Source organism: Rhinolophus sinicus, chromosome 18 (genome assembly GCF_057876585.1).
Source record: "Rhinolophus sinicus isolate RSI-liver-muscle chromosome 18, RSI-T2T, whole genome shotgun sequence".
Taxonomy (NCBI): Eukaryota; Metazoa; Chordata; class Mammalia; order Chiroptera; family Rhinolophidae; genus Rhinolophus; species Rhinolophus sinicus.
Genome location: NC_142518.1, coordinates 57888991 through 57909387, shown reverse-complemented (window position 1 = coordinate 57909387; position 20397 = coordinate 57888991). Strand labels below are relative to the sequence as shown.

At 34.5% G+C, this 20397-nt stretch overlaps 1 long non-coding RNA gene across 1 annotated transcript in view; it reads left to right on the top strand.

Moving 5' to 3' along the window:
• The first annotated feature begins 431 nt into the window (after positions 1 to 431).
• Positions 432 to 20397, top strand: part of LOC148754627 (uncharacterized) — a 51247-nt gene continuing 31281 nt past the window's right edge. Inside the window, exon 1 of the long non-coding RNA XR_016019968.1 lies at positions 432 to 563. This is a non-coding gene — a long non-coding RNA (uncharacterized LOC148754627). The remainder of the gene's footprint in view (positions 564 to 20397) is intronic.

Genomic DNA, 20397 nt, shown 5'->3' with positions numbered 1-20397 from the left:
ATGAACAAAAGAAATGGTTAGGACTTTATACAACTGATTAGGTTGCTTTGACTTCAATTATTTCTTTGGCCTAGTTTTTTCTTCTTATGGTAACCTAGTTAGGCATATATTACACCATAGATATTGTCCCACAGATCTTAGATGTTCTATTCTGTTTGTGTGTTTTTTTCCTTTTTCTAGTTTTTCTTTTTTCTTTTTTCTTTTTTTCCTCTTGGCATCTCAATTGGTAAATTTATACCGGAATGGGGAGGAATTCCTTTCCCCCATGCGGGGAAAAGTTTTAGTACTGCCATCTGTGGAAGTCTTTCTCTGGAAAGTAGGCTTTTATTATGGGGAATGATCTAATAAGGTTCTACAATGTTTACCTCTCCCCACCCCCTCCTAGGGAGCTGAGAGAATCTTTCTCTGATCCTTACTATGAGAAACTGGTGAAGTACCTGAAAGGAAATGACTGGGAAAGTACTGGAATGATGGGGCCTGTTGAGATTGGGACCCCCAGAAATTTCTCACTCTTTGCTAATCCAACAACCAATGCCCAGGAATTAATCACAATTGCTACTCAAGTAAGTCATCCCTGATTATGATCTCTAGAAGCTTCTGCTCTAAGAAAGCAAAGGTTTGGATGCTTTATTTCTCTGGATGAGCTTTTTTCTACATATGGCAGTTTGCCTTGCAAACTCAGTTTTAAAATGGGTACAAGTAAAGTTGTTGATATTTTGTTTGTCCAGTTTGTTTCTTGTTTTACAGACAAAATGGATGGCTTCTTATGTCTTTACATGTCAGAGTAGAAACTAGAAGTCTAGGTACACTACTTTTAATTTGATTTGTTCATTGTCCCTTCTAATGTATGACAACACTGCCATGTCTTCCTCCTGTTTGTCCTAACTATACTAAGAAATCTGAACATTTAATGATCACTAAAAAATTGCTTTTCTCCTAGATGCTTATCTTGTTAGCTGTGTCAAAGTGAAAAAAAAAAAAAAAAAAAAAAAAAGAGTTGTAAGGTACCTTTCTCTGGGGCAACTGGTAGATTAATTCAGCTCTGTAATAGTTTCTCTATCATTATTGGTTGTAGGCCACATGTTATTTTCCTATGTCAATTGCTGTAATATATTCTGAATATTCCTCTATGGGGTTCATTTCCACAGTTCTAGCCTGATAATTAAATCATTGATGATGGTGAATACACTGACAGACTAGTGGGAATAGTAACAAATTTTTTATGCTTAATGAACACTTTAACAATTAAGTAATCAATAGTTCTAAACATTTTTTTTTTTCATGAATGAATTACTAGAGTAACAAGAATTGGATCATTCCCAAGATCACAGTATTTTTTTTCAACTAGTCCATTTCTGTATAGGAACATTTCTTCATAGGATAATAAGACAGTATTAAAGTACCGCCCAAAAATAAGACCTAGCTGGACAATCAGCTCTAATGCATTTTGTGGAGCAAAAATTAATATAAGACCCAGTATATTATATTACATTATATTATGTTATATTATATTATATTATATTTTATTTTATTTTATTATATTATATTATATTGTATTATTATACCCGGTTTTATATTATAGTAAAATAAGACCAGGTCTTATATTAATTTTTGTTCCAAAAGATGCATTAGAGCTGATTGTATGGCTAGGTCTTATTTTCGGGGAAACATGGTAGAAAAATAATAATTTTATTATATCACAAAAACAAACCACAAACAAAACAAATGACAACCAAGTATACATTTCTTATGTGGAAACCAGAATATTTATTTTTGTGTGGTATCATCTAGTCCTTTACCAGCAACAATTTTACTATTATTGGAGCACTTTCTGCCATACTTACGTGAACTGAGCCAAGTCCTTAATTATAGGCTATTTCTCTTCAAAGGAACCTGACAGAAGAACTTTTTTTTTTTTTTCTTCCAGATAGACTGTTTAGGAGAAGTATTGTAGCTTGTCAAAATAATGGGACAAATGGGCTATTGTAAGGTCAAATGAATTTTTTGCTTTTCAACATATGCCTATAGTGGTAATCACTGAACGGGGGTTCCTTGGTGAAACATCTAACTATTGCCAAATAAAAAGCAAATCCAGTCTTAGGTAAAGAGATACTTTATTTCAACAGACTATTACATAAAGGAGAGAGGAATTATTGCAATAGGTGGAAAAGAACTGTAAACATCAAACCTCTCAAAGTTGGACACAAAGGTCATTTCCTTTTTTTATTTAGTATTTTTATTGAGGTATATGTGACAATTAAGAATTGTATATATGCATATCCTGATAGCAAAAGATGAATACAAGTCTTGTGTATACATTTTTTTTGCACCCCTGGTATGAGTGAAATCATATGGTTCTCAACTTTTTCTGTCTGGCATTATTTTGCTTAGCATGATACTCTCTTTTTGCTGTTCTGGTTGGGTGTTTTCTGCTACCTTATCTTCCAAACAGCTTATTTAAACCCCTGTTTCATCTTATCTGTTGATTCTCTCTAATTTAGTCTTTATTTCAGTTATTGTATTCTTCATTTCTGACTTTTTAAAAATGTGTTCTATCTCCATTTTTGTTTTCTATCTCTTTGTTGAAGTTCTCACTCAGATCTTTGCACATCCTTATTACTAGTGTTTTGAACTCTGCATCTGGTATATTGCTTGTCTCTATTTTGTTAAGTTCTTTTTCTGGAGTTTTGTTCTGTTCTTTTCTTTGGGACATGTGTCTTTGTCTTCCCATTTTGGCTTCCTCCCTGTGTTTGTTTCTGTGTATTATACAGGACTGTTATGCCTCATGGTCTTAATAGAGTGGCCTCATGTAGTAGATGTCCTGTGGGGCCAAGTGACATCATCTCCCTGGTCACCTGATCCAGGTGCTCCAGGTGTGTCCCCTGTGTGGGTTGTGTGTGCCCTCCTGTTGTAGTTGAGCCTTGGTTGCTGTTTGCACATAAGTGGGAGGGATTAACCCTCAGGCTGATTGGTTATGGGGACTGACCATGACTACAGTGGAGGAGCTGTTGTGTGTGGGCTGATTCTACAGAGCAAAATTCACTTTATCAGTATTCTGGTGCCTTCCCATTCAGCACTTTGGGTGTTTTGGCTGTAGGAGCAAGAAGTGGTGCTCCAGCATAGTCAGAAGCTGGCCACCAGTGTGCCAAAATGGGGCCTCCTTGTAGGGGCCCTGCAATAGGTCAAATTCAGCCTTTGCTTGTACCCTGACCAGTGCCATCTGGCATGAGCCACAAAGCAATCTGCAGATGTCTTCCACTGACATTGGGCTTGGATGTACCTGGGAGAAGCTACACTGCACACCAAGACCAGGTGCTGCTAGTGCTGGGCTTGGGGCTATTTTGCAAGAGGTATGGGACGCACTGTGGCCAGTTGCTGCTTGTTTGGGGTTTGAGAACCTTTGAGAAATTATAGGAAAGACTGCAGCATGAGCCAAGACAGGTTGTATGGAAGAGTTGCTGGAAGCAGCTTGGGTGGGGCTGGGCCTCAGGGAATCACCAGGGCAGTGCAAACAGTGTCAGCCAGGTTAATGGAGACTCAGATATAGTGGCTGCCTGTGTCTACAAGCTGAGAGGGAGGGAGGACTGAACAAAATAACAATGGCTTCTGCCAGCACTTCTCTTTGGGAGAAAGCTACCCCTCCAGCCCTTATCTTGAAGCCAGATATTTCAGTTCCTCCCCATATGTCTCTGGTGCCTTTTGTGCTGCTGCCCCAGTGTTGGAGCTCAGATCACATGAGTCCATCAGTGAGTATGTCTGTGTGCAGTCCCTTTAAGAGGAATGCTTGGGTCTTCAACTGCCCTCTCTCTCACTCAACCACATTCTCTGCTGGTTTTCACAGCCAGAAGTTGTGGGGACTTCTCTTCCCAGCACTGGAATCTTGGTCTGAGGAGCCTGGTGTGGGGCTGGGACCCCTCTCTCTCAGGGGGGACCTCTGCAACAAAGATGTCCCTCCTGATTTTCACCTGCCACACGTGGGTATGTAGATCAGCCCTTTCCACATCTGCCCTCCTACCAGTCTCGACGTGTCTTCTTCTGTACAGAAGTCCTTAGATATAATACTTCTGTTCAGCTAGACTTCAGGCAATTCTCAGTGATGGTTGTTCTGTAGTTTAGTTGCAATTTTGATGTGATTGTGAGAGGATGCAAGGACAGTGTTTACCCACTCCTCCATTTTGACCATAAAATCCTTTATTAGCAATCTTGTTAAATGCTTCCCTCATCAAAAGCTTAACAGAGTGAGAAAAAAATGATTTTGTTTTATACCTCAAATGTATGGAATAGCCCAGTAATTTAGATTCCATAATGTTTTTATTTTCTCTCTTATTCCCTATAAACAAGGTTGTGTTAGTTGAGATGATATTTTCTGTTGACCTGAGAACTTTAACGTAGTAGACAATGTATTTTGTAATAGGGAATCCTAAATTATGTATCTGACAGTGTTTTAGTGTATGTTAAATACTTTTGTTTATCCCATATTCTCATAAAAATATTTAGATATAAAATTCTGGTATAAATAAGCCCCAAATAATTTCTCTTTCTTTCATCTATCAGTGGGTATAATCATTTGGGGGAAAAAGTTATTGGGTATAGCAAACTCTTTCAAAGGGAACTGTGGAAAACAGGAATATTATCAACTGGTTAAAAAGTTTTCAATACCTTATCTCATCTATACTTGTTCTTGTTCATAGGTGCCTTCAAGTATTATATAATTGCTAATTATTCCATAATTATTTCTAGAATTAAATTTATTTGACTATGAAAACAATTAGTTAAATGACATAATCACAGACACACTGATTATCACAGTTAAAGATGAAATTGTTTTATTTACTTTAAACACTAAAACCTGCTTCAGTTAATCTAGTTTGTGACTTTATTATTTTCCAGAACAAAAATTTCCATCTGTCTTTGCTTTGAATACATTTGTTTTAAACCAACATTTTTCAAAACCAAAAATTTATGTCACGTCTTGTAAAATATGACTTGGTTGGAAAGAGTGCTACAATGAAAATAAATCCACTATAATTCACTTTAATGCAATCCAGAAATTATTTTGCCATTTTTTTCCCTTTTATCATGTATATTCTCTAGAAGTCTATTTGAGAAAATTTTTAACACATGGATGTTCAGTAACATTTTAGTTACTCTAGTACTGTGTTTCTAACTATAAACTACTAATTACTACGAAATTTTCAGTCTAATTTTTCAAAAAGCCTATAACTATGATGTCTAATAACGGGAACATTTCATTTATTAAAGTGAGACCTGATACCTTATTTAGTTGTAAATAAGTAATCGTGAGTGATCTAGATAGCAAGGGCAGCCTGTAGGATTCTTTCTTAGTCTCCCTTTTACCCTTTCACAGAACAAATTGTCTATCCAGATTTGGGTCTCATCATTAGAACACAGAATGAAGGAGTAACGTGTATTTCTTTCTGCTACAATATGCATTAAGAATAAAAAAAAAATTAAAATTATTAAAAAGTATAAAACCACCTGTCTTTTTTCTTCTTTTCCAAATCTTAGACAAAGCAGAGTAGAGACCACTGAAGGAGCAAATGCTTAAAATTATAAAATTGAAAAGTAATTGGTCAAATAATTGTGTGACTGCTAACTGACTTAGATGTAAGATTTCTTACTTAGCTACAATGCATACTTATGAAAAACAAGGAATGGGGAGGAGACCAAATTTGTGTATCTTTTTTCCCTGTGGGCGTTAAAGATTGTAATCGTATTAAAAAAAAAAAATACTTCCTCAAGACTTTAGAAAAGTAGAGACAAGTAACCTAAATCCTTTTGGGAAGAGATATTGCTTAATTCCAAGATAATAATATAGAATCCTAGAACTGAAAGTTACCTCTGTTTCTAAAAAGAAGAATGATTTTATTACATCCAGAATGTAATGTCTTCCAAAGATAGCAAAAGAAGAACACACATTACTTTACATACGTGTTGCTGCTCTTGATATTTTTTATCCAAAATATTTTATCTTTTATCATATTTATTTTGCTTTCAAGACCACCCCACCCCCCGCTCCCGCCATGGGTAGTTGACGCCTTGTAGTTACTAGAGGAACATAATAATATATATTTTTTCAAGATGTATGGGATCAATACAAGTCCTTATAATCCTATAGACTCCTCTTTAATTATGTATTAAGCCTTTCTCAGTCCTATCTTATAAATCAACTACATCTTCACAAACTACCTCATAATATCCTGAGGAAGCTCTAGAGACCATGGATGAGAGCTTCCCAACAGTGTAGATGTGCACCTTTAAACGATAGCATTGACACCTGTACAGATATAGATGGTTAATTCATGGACACTTTCTGCTCTTTTATTCCCTGTTCTTTCTTGCTCTTTTTTCTGATCATCTGATATATATTTTGATTTAAAATAAGTAATAGTAACTTAAAATAATAAGGTAGACATTCTTACATTATCCAAATAGCCTTTGGCTCTTCTTTTTACCTGGTACAATAGGTTAACCCCATAGACTAGCCATGAACAATTTAAGCTTTACCACAACCCAGGAAAATGAGAAACCAATAATGCCATTTTTATTGATGAGGTCATTGAGGCACAAGGATTTAAGTGTATGCCTGTGGCCACAGAATGATTTGTGCCCAAGTGGAGACAAAATTCTCTTAATCGTTCCAGTTCTAGCTCATTCTTTTATGCTATCTTCCTTGATTTATTATTTTATATAAGGATTATGACAAACTTTAGAATAATCATTGTGCCATTTAAACCTCCACTATATTTTGTTCTTCCTTGAATAGGTATGTGGAAAATTGATAATAAAAGGACTAAGTACAATAAAGGTAATACCAAATACAATTTCTGTCTCAAATATCTAAGATACCAAATATATAGAAAGTGAATAGATAAGAAAATGTATAAATGCATAATGATTTAAAATATTAAAATAGAGAAAAGTTTAATGATAAAATTTTAAATGTTTGAAAAAATATCTTCTATTTCTCCTTATTTTCTAAAATAGTAGCTTGTCCTGACTTCAATGTATACATATTTACTTAAAATAAAACCATTGAGATATGATTAATAACTGTTCTCCTAATTAGCAATATATTTAATTCTCACACTTATCAAATGTGCTATTAAAGATTTAGAATGTATAAGATTGTTGTATTATTATATTTGTACAATGTCTTAAAACGTACAAATATTATCATTATTTTAGATAACTGAAAAGAAAATATTGGACTTGTTTCTTTTGGGGCAAGTTCAGTAGTGGATGATAAATAATAGGAATGTGGTATCATGAACAATCTGAAGGCCTTGATTTTTAGAAATCTTATAAGTTAATGACCCTTTTCTAATAAGTGGCCCATAGGCCCAGCTGCAATAATTGTTATATTTATGTGCATGACAGAGATTATATGGCATTTAGCTTAGATTCAGAAAGTATTTTTTCTTAAAAAAATAGGCAAATGCCCCCATTGACCCATTTACTGAGGTGTGGGAGGCCCATGAGGTTGGTGAAGCATTGCAGAGATTTGTGTAAGACATATGTGACCACTGGGAGCCATTGGAGGAATAGTTTAGCATAGATTTTGTGAGCAATTTATTCAAGACCTTATTCTCATTCACACAAGACTGCTCACCAAGACACCTTTGATTCTCTGGAATCAAAAGGTGAGTAGCATGTGAATGGCATTTGGTGCTTAGGCAGTCTGTCTCCTCAAAGTCCCCTATATCCTAGTACAGGTATTTGATTAATATGGAGGAAAACCATAAAAAAAACATATGTACAGAGACTGAGTGTTTTTAAAGCATGGAGGAAACTCGGTCATTCCTGGCTTAATTTAACTCATCTATTTTATTTTTCTTCACCTTTAAATTTTTGATAAAGCCACTAGGTGTTTATAATTTAAAGCTACTAAAGTTCAAACTGCAAACTAATAAATTTTCTAATGGAAAGAAGTAGACTTTTAGATAGCTTAATTTTAGGGAATACATTTCTATACTGTAATAAGCTGCACTGTTCCCTGTATCCTTTTGGTAACTAATAACAGCTGTGTTCCCAAAATCTGAATACTACTGCTTTCCTAGATTAATATGAAAGAGAAAAAACAAACTCTGCCTTGAGACCATGTTAATTCATATTGTTTCCTGCTTACTTTTGTCATGCTAATATTCTAAATTTTATTTTATAATAATTTTACGTGCACCTACTCTGTGTTAGACACTCTATTATGAACTGTGGTTCTCGAGATGAATTAGGTATGGTCATTGCTTTCAAAACTCTGAGTCTAGTAAGAGACAAACACATAGAAAATTGAAATATAGTGTAATAAAATCGATATACAAAGGGCTCAGAGAGCAGAGAAAATGGTATCCATATATATGCTTGAGTGAAGACAGTACCTGGGTTACTTCCATATGGAAGTCAATGCCTAAGCCCCCAAATAAAGAACAATTGGCGGTCATGAAAATGAAGGGAAGATCACTCTGTATGTGGAGAATAGTGTACATGAGGCACAAATATGTAAAAAAAGATTATGATGTCAGGCAACAGCTAACTGTTCAGTACAGGATTCATGAGAAAAGTGGTATAACACGAGCCTAGAAATTAGTCAGGGTCTTCTCTGCCACTCTAAGTGACTTCGCATACCAGTCTGAGTATTTTATAATTCGTCCTATAGGCGATCCGGTGCTATGAGTGAATAATTTTAAACAGAGAACTGACATTTGCATCTGCACTTGACAAAGATTTCTTTGCAGACAATGAGCAGGGTAGATGCATGGGGGAGAGGTGAGGGTTGGAGGACTGTGTGGGCAGGCAGTAAAACTGGTCCAGGAGTCTGTTGACACTATCTAGTAGATACATGCCAGTAATGCAGAAGAAGTGGGATGGAAGAGGAGAGGACAGAACTAAAAAGTATTTCAGTACAATTAACCCATCTTGGTTTCTTTTACATGATAGGGTCTGGGCTAAGATGATTCAAATGTATCTTTGAATGGTAATTATAGAGTTTCAGGCTGTAGATACTTGTCTACATTCTCATCTCACAGCTCTCTCCCACTGCAAACCAACGTTTGTACATCGGTATGGTTGCAAATATTAACTATTTTTTTTTCTTTACCTGTCATTAGGACAATGCACTAATATTAGGCAAATGGGTTTTCATCTTTCTACTTGACTTTATTAAGATGTCACATATTTTAATCTTTCTTACAACTATAAAGATGAAATCATCGTCTGATATATTTCCTTTCTGCCAATTCATGTGCATCACCTTGTTAAATACTTGGCTTAAAACCCACTTCTGGGATAAACTTACCTCTTTTATATAGCCTATACCTGCAGCTCGCAGTATATAGTATCAACTTTATACTAGCTTTGTGCTTATGTTGATTCGTTACTTTTTGTTTCTTAATGCCCTTAAGACCAGAGAATCTAATAATTTGCTCATCGCTATCATTTAGAGGTCCCCATGCAATGAACTGTATAATTATCTAGACTGAGTTAGACTTGTTTTGTAATTACTTTCAAAACTTGCTTTTGTTTTATTTTTTTCTATTCAACTGGATTTTAACTTTCCTAAGTTTAAGGATTAGTCTTCTGTTTCTTTGGAATCTAGTACTGGTCATAATAAATGTTTCTAAATGGTAATGATTTATTTATTTTTAAATAATTAGAGTCTAAGACTAATTTCCTTTTGACTTCCTTGGATTCATGGAGAAATAGTCTTACTACTACACCTTCATGCTGTGAAAAGAACTTCCAGACTTCTACTTTATGTAGATCTTGAAATAGACAGGTTATTTTTGCTTACAAACCGGCCATTTCTTTTCTAAGTTCATCTCTTTTAATACTTTCTAAAAGCAGAAATTAAAAACATGACACACTGCAACTCTGACTCTGCTCTTACTCTTTAGCCCTATAGGCTCAGTGGGAATATCGTTTGACTTCCAAACTACAGCACGCAACAGTTGTTCTTTTTTATTATTAAATTTCTTAGGGTGACAATGGTTAGTAAAGTTACATAGGTTTCAGGTGTACAATTCTGCAACGCATCAGCTATATATCCGATTGTGTGTTCACCACCCAGAGTCAGTTCTCCTTCCATCACCATATATTTGACCCCTTTTACCGTCTTGTACGATTCCCCACTACCTTCTTACCCTCTGGTAACCACTAAACTATTGTCTGTGTCTATGACTTTTTGTTTCTTTGTTTGTCTTGTTCCTTTGTTAGCAGGCAACAGTTTTGACAAAAGTTTTGCCACTACGGTATACATCATGCGTCTTCATCTTTTCAGTCTCCAAGTCAGTTAGTTACCTTACTGTTCACTGCCTGACTGTTAAACAAGTGTATTTTATGTTTTTGTTGTGGGAACTCACTGCTTCAAAGAACGAATTTCTGTTAAATAGGTTTTGATAGCTATGTTAACAGATAAATCCCCAAACATAACTGGCTTAACATCTACATAAATTGAGAAACAGGGGTTTCAGGTTAGCTGACAGCTTTGGTCCAAGTGGTGATTCAGGAATCCAGGCTCCTTCCATCCTGTGGCTCCCCTATCTTTAACACACAACATCTAAAGTGCTGTGGAAAATAGCAGAGTGGGAGGTTTTTAAGGGATGGTCTTGGAAGTGGTGCCCAACACTTTCACGCTCATTCTATTACCCAGAAATCAAACACACATAAGATACACATAAATTACTCCAGGAAGGCTAAGAAATGTAGTTATGATGTGTGTCAAGAAGTATTATTGCAAATATTAATAATATGTAATTAATTAATTTATAAGTAATATACCAAACATGCGTTTTGGTGAGTATATATTAGAATCTGTCACATTGAGAGAACTGATTTTTTATATGACTCAAAAATATCAGTTTTGTTACCTTCCTACCTCCCAGTAGCTCCATTTCTCCAGCTAAGTTCTAGACCAAAATTTTTTTTTATCTAACATTGTATATTGATGGTAATGCTTATGCAGTTTTTCAACTTGTTTTCAAAGGGGAAAAAAAAACAACAACACCCACAAACTAAATGCATTCAATTGAAATGTATTTACAGAAGTCCAAAATAACCTAATATACAAGAAAATTTTTTTCTAGTATTTCTCTTTGGGAGAAATTGTGTCCATTAACTCAGTTGGCTACATTTCCAGAACCCTCCATGTAGTGCTCTACATGGTAGATGTTTGGTAAATGACTGTTTCTTCATTACTAGAGATGACATCTTGTGCTGATAACAAATGACAAAATTGTGTAATAATCAGTCTGTTTACATTACATTTATTCAATAAATACTCATTGATAACCAATACTAAGTGTTTACTTAGTATGGCCTGTGAAACTCAATAAAATTCTCTAGGCTTGTTTTATCCATTATAGTAGAGATTGTTGGAGAAATGTAAATAAAGAAGAACCTTCACTGAAGAGCTGTTGCAACCAGAATTGCTAGTATATCATCCTACCCTCTAACACAATGACTTTAAAGATTTAGTGAGCATAAAAACACTGTGAGCACTGTGCTAAAATGCATATTCTTGGGTACTACCGAAATTCTGTTGCAGCAGGTCAACTGAAGTGAGGCAGAAATCAGCATTTTTAACAAGCTCCCTAGATGCTGTTGGAAAGTATTCTTGGATGACCTTTCAGAAACAACTATAGAATCCTTTATATGTCTCCTTTTATGGTAATATACTACTGTGTACAACACAAATGTCAACTAATTATTTTTAAAATTCTACTTACAATATTCCAAATTGTGTCAATTGATGACTGCAGAGTTTCTTCCACTTCTGCTGTTTTATAGCTTGTTTTATCTAAATAGACATCAGGCATGTGGGATGGGAGAAGATGTCTTCATCCACTGGAAGAACACATTTTATGAACTTGCCATCCATAATAATTAACAGATATCTGCTTCATTTGCAAATTTTATTATTGAATACTTTAGTCACAGGATGGAAGATTGTTATTTTACCTTTTCTATAACTGAAAAAGAGAGAAAAGAAATACAATAATTACGGAAACAAAAATTGAAAGATGCAAGTATAGTTAATGTTAAAATAAATAATTAAAATTGTTAAAATACATTTCTTAGGTTATAGTAAAATAAGCATTGCTTTTAAATTTATTTTTAAAAGTATATTGTGGACTTCAGTGCTATTAAGTTTCATATGGTTATCACAGCAGAAACTACATAGCTAAAATAATCACAATATGAAAAGCAATTCCATCCAGAAGCAGCTTATATTTTTAATCATTTTATGTGTTATTCTGTCAAATTGATCTTGAGTGTATCAGAGAGCTGAATCTGAATCATAACAATGTATATAAAATTGGCCTATACAGAACTCATAAGCACTTAGATGCTATGTTTTTTTCTTCCTCATGGGAGACTATTTTTAACGATCATCCTTTTCGATGCTCTTTTATTTAGTAATAGCTAATGAAATGTTTACATTAAATGTCCTCAATTTTAATTACAGTTAATGTTTATGATGCATTTTATATGTACAGAATTTTTATAATATTTTAAAGTTATTATTATGGAAAATTTCAAACATATATAAAAATTTATTGTGAACCATAATGTATTTATTATCCTGTTTCAAAGCTTATGAACTCTTGGCAAATCCAGTTTCATCTGTAACAACACATCCCATTTTCTTTTTCACTGGATTTTTTTTGAAAGCCATTTCAGAACAATACATATTGTTCACAATTTTTAAAATTACTCTTAAATGCAGATCTCTAATTTTTCTATGTTTTGAAGAAAAGAACTTGTTGAAGGTTATGTAAATATCTCTGTGTACATGTACCAGAGATATTCTATCATTGGGCTAGGCAAGGGTCTACATCAAATCAATAAATATTTCTTTTTTTTCCTTTCTCAGTCTGTTTTTTTTTTATTTTTTCAATTACAGATGACATTCAATATTATTTTATACTAGTTTCAGGTGTACAGTATAGTGGTTAGGCATTTGTATAATTTACAAAGTGATCCCTCCGATTAGTCTATTACCCACCAAGCACCATACCTAGTCATCACAATATTACTAATTATATTCCCTATGTTGTACTTTACCTCCTTGTGACTATTTTGTGACCACCAATTTGTACTTAATCCCTTTACCTTTTTCACCCAGCCTTCCAACCCTGCTCCCATGTGGCAACCATCAGTTTCTTCCCTAAGGGCCCATCAACAGATGATTGGAGAAAGTTGATGTTGTACATATATACAATGGAATATTACTCAGGTGTGAAAAGAAAGAAATCTTACCATTTGAGACAATATGGACGGACCTAGAGGGTATTATGCTAAGTGAAATAAGTCAGATAGAGAAAGTCAAATATGATTTCACTTATATATGGAATATAAAGAATAAAATAAATGAATAAACAAAACAAAACAAATCAATAAATATTTCATTTTAAGCGTTTGTTTAGTGTAAGAAGGCACATTCTATAGTATTACAAAAGAATAAAAATTATAGTATTACATAGAACAAAAAGTACAAGAAGTAATTGAAACATAAACAAATTTCCTCTTAAATTGTCAGCAGATACTTTTCTTCATTGCTTATTTAAAGATTACCATCTCCCCATTCAGTTGTGACACCAGCACAGCACCATGTGATCTCATCTGCAGCCATGGATTAGGCTAGACTCTAAAGGCAAGTGAGTCCTAAGGTGATTTTTCTCCTGAGATCATATTTTTATTCCCAATATATTCACTGGCATACCCCACTTACATTTCCATGTAATTGATACTAAATCAAACTTACCATCTTCCCTCCAAATGTTGCAGTTACTTTTCCACCTACTCAAGATAGAAATCTGGTAATTTCCTACCCTGTTTTCTGTCTTTCATCTCTCACATCCATTTGTTCAATACAACTGGTCAATTGCTCATTTAAACAGTTATGAAATCTGTCCTCTCATTTCTACCTTCACTGACATTGCCTTAGTATAACTACTGTTACCTATATCATGGCAAAACATGCCTAACCAATCTCTTTACTTCCAGATGATCCCTCATTCAGTCTTTCACTCTGCTGGTTAGTCGTTTTTTTTAAAAAAAAATACAATTACAATGTCAGTCACAAAAATTCTTCAGTGAGCTCCTTCACTGATCGTATGAGGCCTAGTGTGATCTGGCATTGACTGCCTTCAAAGTCCCATATAAAATGTATTTCCTCCATGAACAGGTCTCCTGACATACCTAACTACTGTATCATGAATATGTCTTAATTTTTCTCATCCCCATATCTTAGGATATGACATTTACTCCTCAAGAAATGTCTTTCTCCATTTGCTTTCTGTATCATTCTCTACTCAGATTTTGCTATTGAGTCATGAACTTTAGTCTTCAGGAGAGAGTTCACAATGATACAACCACTTCCAATGGCAATTTCAGATTATTTTAAGAAAAATACAAGTTGGTGAAAAAAGTTAAAGACCTTTGGCCATCAACATTATATTTCCTGATTTTGAACACTGATAAAATGTTATATTTCCTGATACAGATACAGTATGTTGGTATTGAACTAGCAGAGGTGTAATACCTTTTAGAAATCGACTTTCCTTCAAATAGTTTGGCATGTAAGACATTTTCTGAAATTTATGATTGAGCCAACCTCTTTCGCATCTTGAACCTTCTTATACCATCTGAGCTGGTGGTAGTTTCTTACTGTCACTGCATGGGGCCATAATTTGAATCATGTCAGAAGAAATGTTACTTACCTAGTCCTCTAATACATTATACCTAGTTTTAGCACCAAGAAAACACCATAAAACAACATTTTCCTATTTTTCATGATAATATGCTAATCATAAGATAACTCATCATCCTGTTTATGAAACTAATCAGACTGGGATGCTTATGGTGTTTTGCAATTGTATTACTCATTAGAGGGGCTCTTGTTGGCAATTTTCTAGCTAAATGAAGCTTCAGTAACAACAGTGTTCAGAACTAATGGAGATTGTATCAGAAGTAGAGATTTTACAACTCAAACAAGAAACATTCTGTCATTTTAAATTAAAATGTAATAGCTAGTGATTATAATTAAGTTTATAACTACACAAACGACAGTAAGTAATTTCAAGTTACTTTTTTAAAAATATAAACAACCTTTTAAACCTCACTGGCAATATTTATTACACAAAAGCAAAAGTCTACCCATCTTAAAGTCTCATTTGGTCTTTTGTAACTGATTATCCCATTAACAACTACTAAATACTGAGTTTCAAAAGCAGCTGTGCTAAGTATTGTTTAAAAGCGTTAAGCACTAATGAGTATTAGTGAATCATATTTGAAGGGAACAAATTTCATTCAAAGTTTATTTGGATGTATACATTAGAGAATCCAAAACTTTGGAGGCTCAAATTATACAGTACTTAAGTTTGTATTTTACCTCAAATGTTGACAGAAAAAAATGTCAGTTAGTTACATAGCTCAGTAATTATTGATTCATCCTCATATTTGCTTCTTAAACCAGGTAAACTGCTATTAAATTGACAAAGATCACAGATTGAGGATTTCAATATTCTTGAGTTATCTGTAAGAAAAGTGAAGGTTACTGGTTTGCTTTGTAGGTATTAATGTTATTGAAAAGTTTGGTGATGGGAGTAGCTTTACAAACTTTCTTCTTCATTCTGATAGCAGAGATGAGCTAGAGACCCCGTAAGGGCAAATCTCTTATATGTAAAGACCTTACCTATAAGGCTCTACTTCTTTTTTGTTTTTAGGTACAGTACAGTCATGATATACAAATTAGGTCTAAATAATTGTTCTGCTTCTAAATGGTGACCATATTAAAATTTATAAATTAATTTACAGGGTTGCTACAACTTTATGCTTAATATCCAAATTTATCTCCTAGTAATATATTTGGTATCGTACATAAAAGTTTTGTCATGAGTAAAAATGTGCAGTTAATATAAACATTTTATTAAAGGATGAACATAATAATTTTAAAAAATGTCTTTAGTTATAGTACTATGTAATAAATAGCTCAAAATATATTTGAACACTTGCTGATGAGATGTGGAAATACTAAAATAAGTTATAGAATATCATGGGTGAAACAATGAGCATGTAAGAGATCTCACATCAATAGTTTATAAAGAAAAAATAGATTTAGTATAGTTTTCTATTGACCTGTTTTTCTTGGGAAATGTTTTTGTGTGTTTTTTTTAAGAAAGTTTATGTATGACATGCAATAAATAATGAACAACTGAATATAGAAGTTTTATAATAACCTTTTCAACCTTCAATTGAAACTGTGGTCTTCTAAATCTCAGAGGAAGAGAAATCATCCTAATATAATGTATCATTTTCAAATCTACAAGATGAAGATTTGTTGCATTAAAAATATCTCATCCTTATGGGGAAAGAATGCAAGATGAACTTTATTACTATAAAGCGATTAAGTGAAAATTAGATAATCACAAGGTGAGAAAAGCTCATTAATTAGAAGACCAGAAAAAAACAGCAGGCTGCCAAAAATGAAATACTTAAGAAAAAGCAGATATACGAGTATGTAATAGTCATTATGACAGAGTCAGTAACAATTACAAAGTTACTGAATATTAAAGCAATGACATCTTTTTGAAAACACGAATTGATACATTTTTGGAAAAGGATTATATTGCATTAATAAATCTTGGTGTTGAAGGGCTTTATTTCCTATTCACTTTCTTTTCACACTCCCTTCTTCTGCTTCCTTAAAAGGCCTCCTTAAACAATATATATATATTTTTTTGCTTCCTATGGCTGTGAAAGAATGTACATGTATCCCATTTTACATTAATCCATTTTTAATAGAACTAAACTCATTTCAGCATAAAAGGTCATATTTAAGAAACCAAAATGAGCTCTAAAGCTGTTATGCCCATGAATAATTCCAGATGCTAGTTCAGAGGCTGACAAAGGAAATGTATCAGACTGTAAAATTTGTGCTATGTCTAACTTAGTACCCTTATTGAACACTTCATGTTAAAACCATATGGTGACAGTTTTTGAAGCTCCTCTAGTATATATTTACAAGAGAGTCCTATGCATTTCACTTCACTCATATGTGGGATATAAAACTGAAAGCAAGAGAGGAACAAGACAAACAAATAAAGAAACAAAAACTCATAGGCACAGACAACAGTTTAGTGGTTACCAGAGGGTGGGGGGGGAGGAGGTGATGGTAGAAGAAGGTAAAGGACGTCAAATATATGGTGATGGAAGGTCAAGTGACTCTGGGAGGTGGGCACACAATGTGATATATAGATGATGTATTACAGAATTGTACACTTGAAACCTATGTAATTTTACTAACTATTGTCACCCCAATAAGTTTAATTTAAAAAAAGAAATTATGTTTTAAAGGGCATTTAACTATCAGTATTATTAGTACCATAAAAAGTCTATGAACTTAAATTATTTAAAATCATATTGTGAAATATGCAATATTTAATGTTTTTGAAAACACTGGATCATTTCCTAGAATTCCAATCCCATGTCAACTGAAGGAAGTCATCTCATCTGGCAAAGCTACCAAGCTGTTATCTGGTCACTAATTTCATTTTAATGAATTTCTTTTGGGGGGAAATTTAAAAAATTTTTACTTACTTACACCTAAATATTGATCAATATAGTGTCCAATAAGGAATAATTAATTTCTAGCAATTTAACTACTATTATTTTTGTGCTTATACAATAATTTCCTAATTATGATCGTTCCCTCTATTGGAACACCGATATTATGTGGTACAAATTAACTACTATGAGAATCACTATGAGTTTTTTTATGGGAAGAAGATGACTAGAGACAAATGCCTAAAAATACAATTTGCTTTGAGGAGACATTTTGAAAGAATGCCTAGTTACTGATGTATTTCCAAAGACGGCTATAAATAACTTACGAATTCCTACATTATGGAAATAAAACATTTTGTAGAGCTGTTAAGATGCTTATGAACAATGAAGATGGAATTTACTCTGACTATAGGTCAGGAACTTTATTGTTGCTAACATTTGGTTTATTCCATAGTCTATAAGGAAACATGCAGATCCAAATATTGTGTTGTTTTTCTCATTCATTGTCCAGCTAGCATTGTCATTACCTGGTGTTTTTCTTAAGAATTGCTATTAAGAATTGCATGTGGGGCATTAGAGAAGCATTGCGGTGTGAGAGATCCCCTTGATCTCTCCCCTTGAAGTTACAAGTTGAACAGCTGTAATTCTACAAAGGAGTCTCTGTGCAACACACACATCTGAAAGATCTGTGCTTCGAAACTTCTGAAGGTGAGTAAATTGAGGCAAATGGGAGGAAGGAAGAAGAGCAGACCGTGGATGCAGGCCAGAGCTGACTGCAGGTCTCAGGAGAGGTGAGGATTCAGGCTGCAAGTGCACTCCCTATAGCTGCAAGCATTCCTGCCCAGTGATCGGCACATAATGTGGCTAAACCTAGTGATTGGAGCAGAGACTGAATACAGAAGTGAAACAGCTGTGTTCTAGCAGCTGCCATTGCCAGGCAGGAAACAAAGCCATGGAGCCTGGCCGCCTCACCCCACCCTGCCAGAACTCACCTCCATTAATCTGCCTAGAACTATCAGTGGACCTCAGAAGAAACTGTAGCAGTGAGTGTTGGGTTACAAAGCAGAATTTCTACACCCCTGAGAACTGGAGAAATAGATCCTGAGGAGCAAATGCACACTGCACTTAATCCAGTGACAAGGGTGGAGATACAGAGGTGAGGCAGCTGAGGTCTGGCAGTCACCATTTCTAGAAGGAGAACAAAGCCACAAACACACCAGCTGCCTCTCTCAGCCCAAATAGCCCCCACCCTTTGTGGATGATCCCAGTGTCGTTACCTGAGAAATTCACAGACAGCGCAGCACAACATATAGTTGCTGGGGCAGCGCTGGAATTTCAGGAACTCAGAACCCCTTTAGCCACCACATTCTCCCATGGGGGTGGTGCACTGAGACTGATGCAACATAGTCACAGAGAAAAGGCCTACCTCCTCAGGGACTACATGGCATTTTCCACCACCTAGCAGAGATCCCATAAGCAAGAATAGTGCAAGAGAAAATGAAACATGCCGTTCAGCGCCGCCTGCTGGAAAAAAAAGAAAAACCTCGTCTCATGAACCTGCTAAAGACGTATCACTCTTAAAAAAACAAAAAATAGTTCATTCCCATAAATGCTTAGGCAGAGAAACAATCCATCAAATATTATGAACAAACGTAGTGACAAGGGAGCTCAGAAATAAACTGGAGAATCTCCAGAAAATAAACATGGAAATATGCGATTCAATGACAGAGAATTCAAGATTGCACTTGTGAAACAACTCAGTGAGATACAAGAAAACTCAGATAGGCAGTTACTGGACTCAGAAATAAAATCAATGAACAAAAGGAATACTTTGCCAATGAGACTTACACTTTCAAAAAGAATCACATAGAAGTTCTGGAGCTGAAGGCCTCAGTAAAATAAATGAAGAATGAAATAGCGAGCTTAGGAAATAGAGGTAACTAGATGGAGGAAAGAATTAGTTATATAAAAAATGGAAATCTGGAAATGATGCAGATGGAAAAAGAGAGATTTGAGAGTAAAAGAAAGAAAGAAAGAAAGAAAGAAAGAAAAGAGAAGAGAAGAGAAAAAAGAAAAGAAATGAAAGAACTATCTGATTCCATCAGAAAGAGCAATCTAAGAATAATGCATATACCAGGAAAAGACAGGAAGAAGGGAACAGAGAGCTAATTCAGACAAATAGTTGATGAGAACTTCCCAAACCTATGGAAAGAACTGGATCATCAAATACAAGACGCAAACAGACACCTTATTATCTCAATCCCAAAAGACCTTTCCCAAAACACATTATATTAAAAAGGTCAAAAATTAATGACAAAGAAAGAATTCTTAAGGGAACCAAGGACAAGAAGATGGCAACCTAAAAGGAAGTCTCACTATATTATCATCGGATTTTTCAGCAGAAACTCTACAAGCTAGGAGGATGTGGAATATTCAAACTATTGAAAGAGATAAGTTACAGGCAGAGAATTGTTTATCCAGCCATCATTGTTTAGATATGAAAAAGAAATAAAGACCTTTCCAGACATAAAGAAGTTGAGGGAATTTTCCACCATAAGGCCTGCATTGCAGGAAATACTGAAGGAGATTAGTCTCCCTGAAACAAAAAGACAAAAGGATACAAAACTATGAGTAAAATAACTAACACAGAGACAGAAGCAGGAAATTGCAACCCTTAATCAGAATAGGACACTATACTCTAAAATATAACATAAATGTTAAGGGGCGTAAAAACATAAAAATAGAGAAGAAAACAACAGCTACTGCAACTCAAAAATGACCTCACAGCATAAATAGGGATGCTTTGTGAAAGCA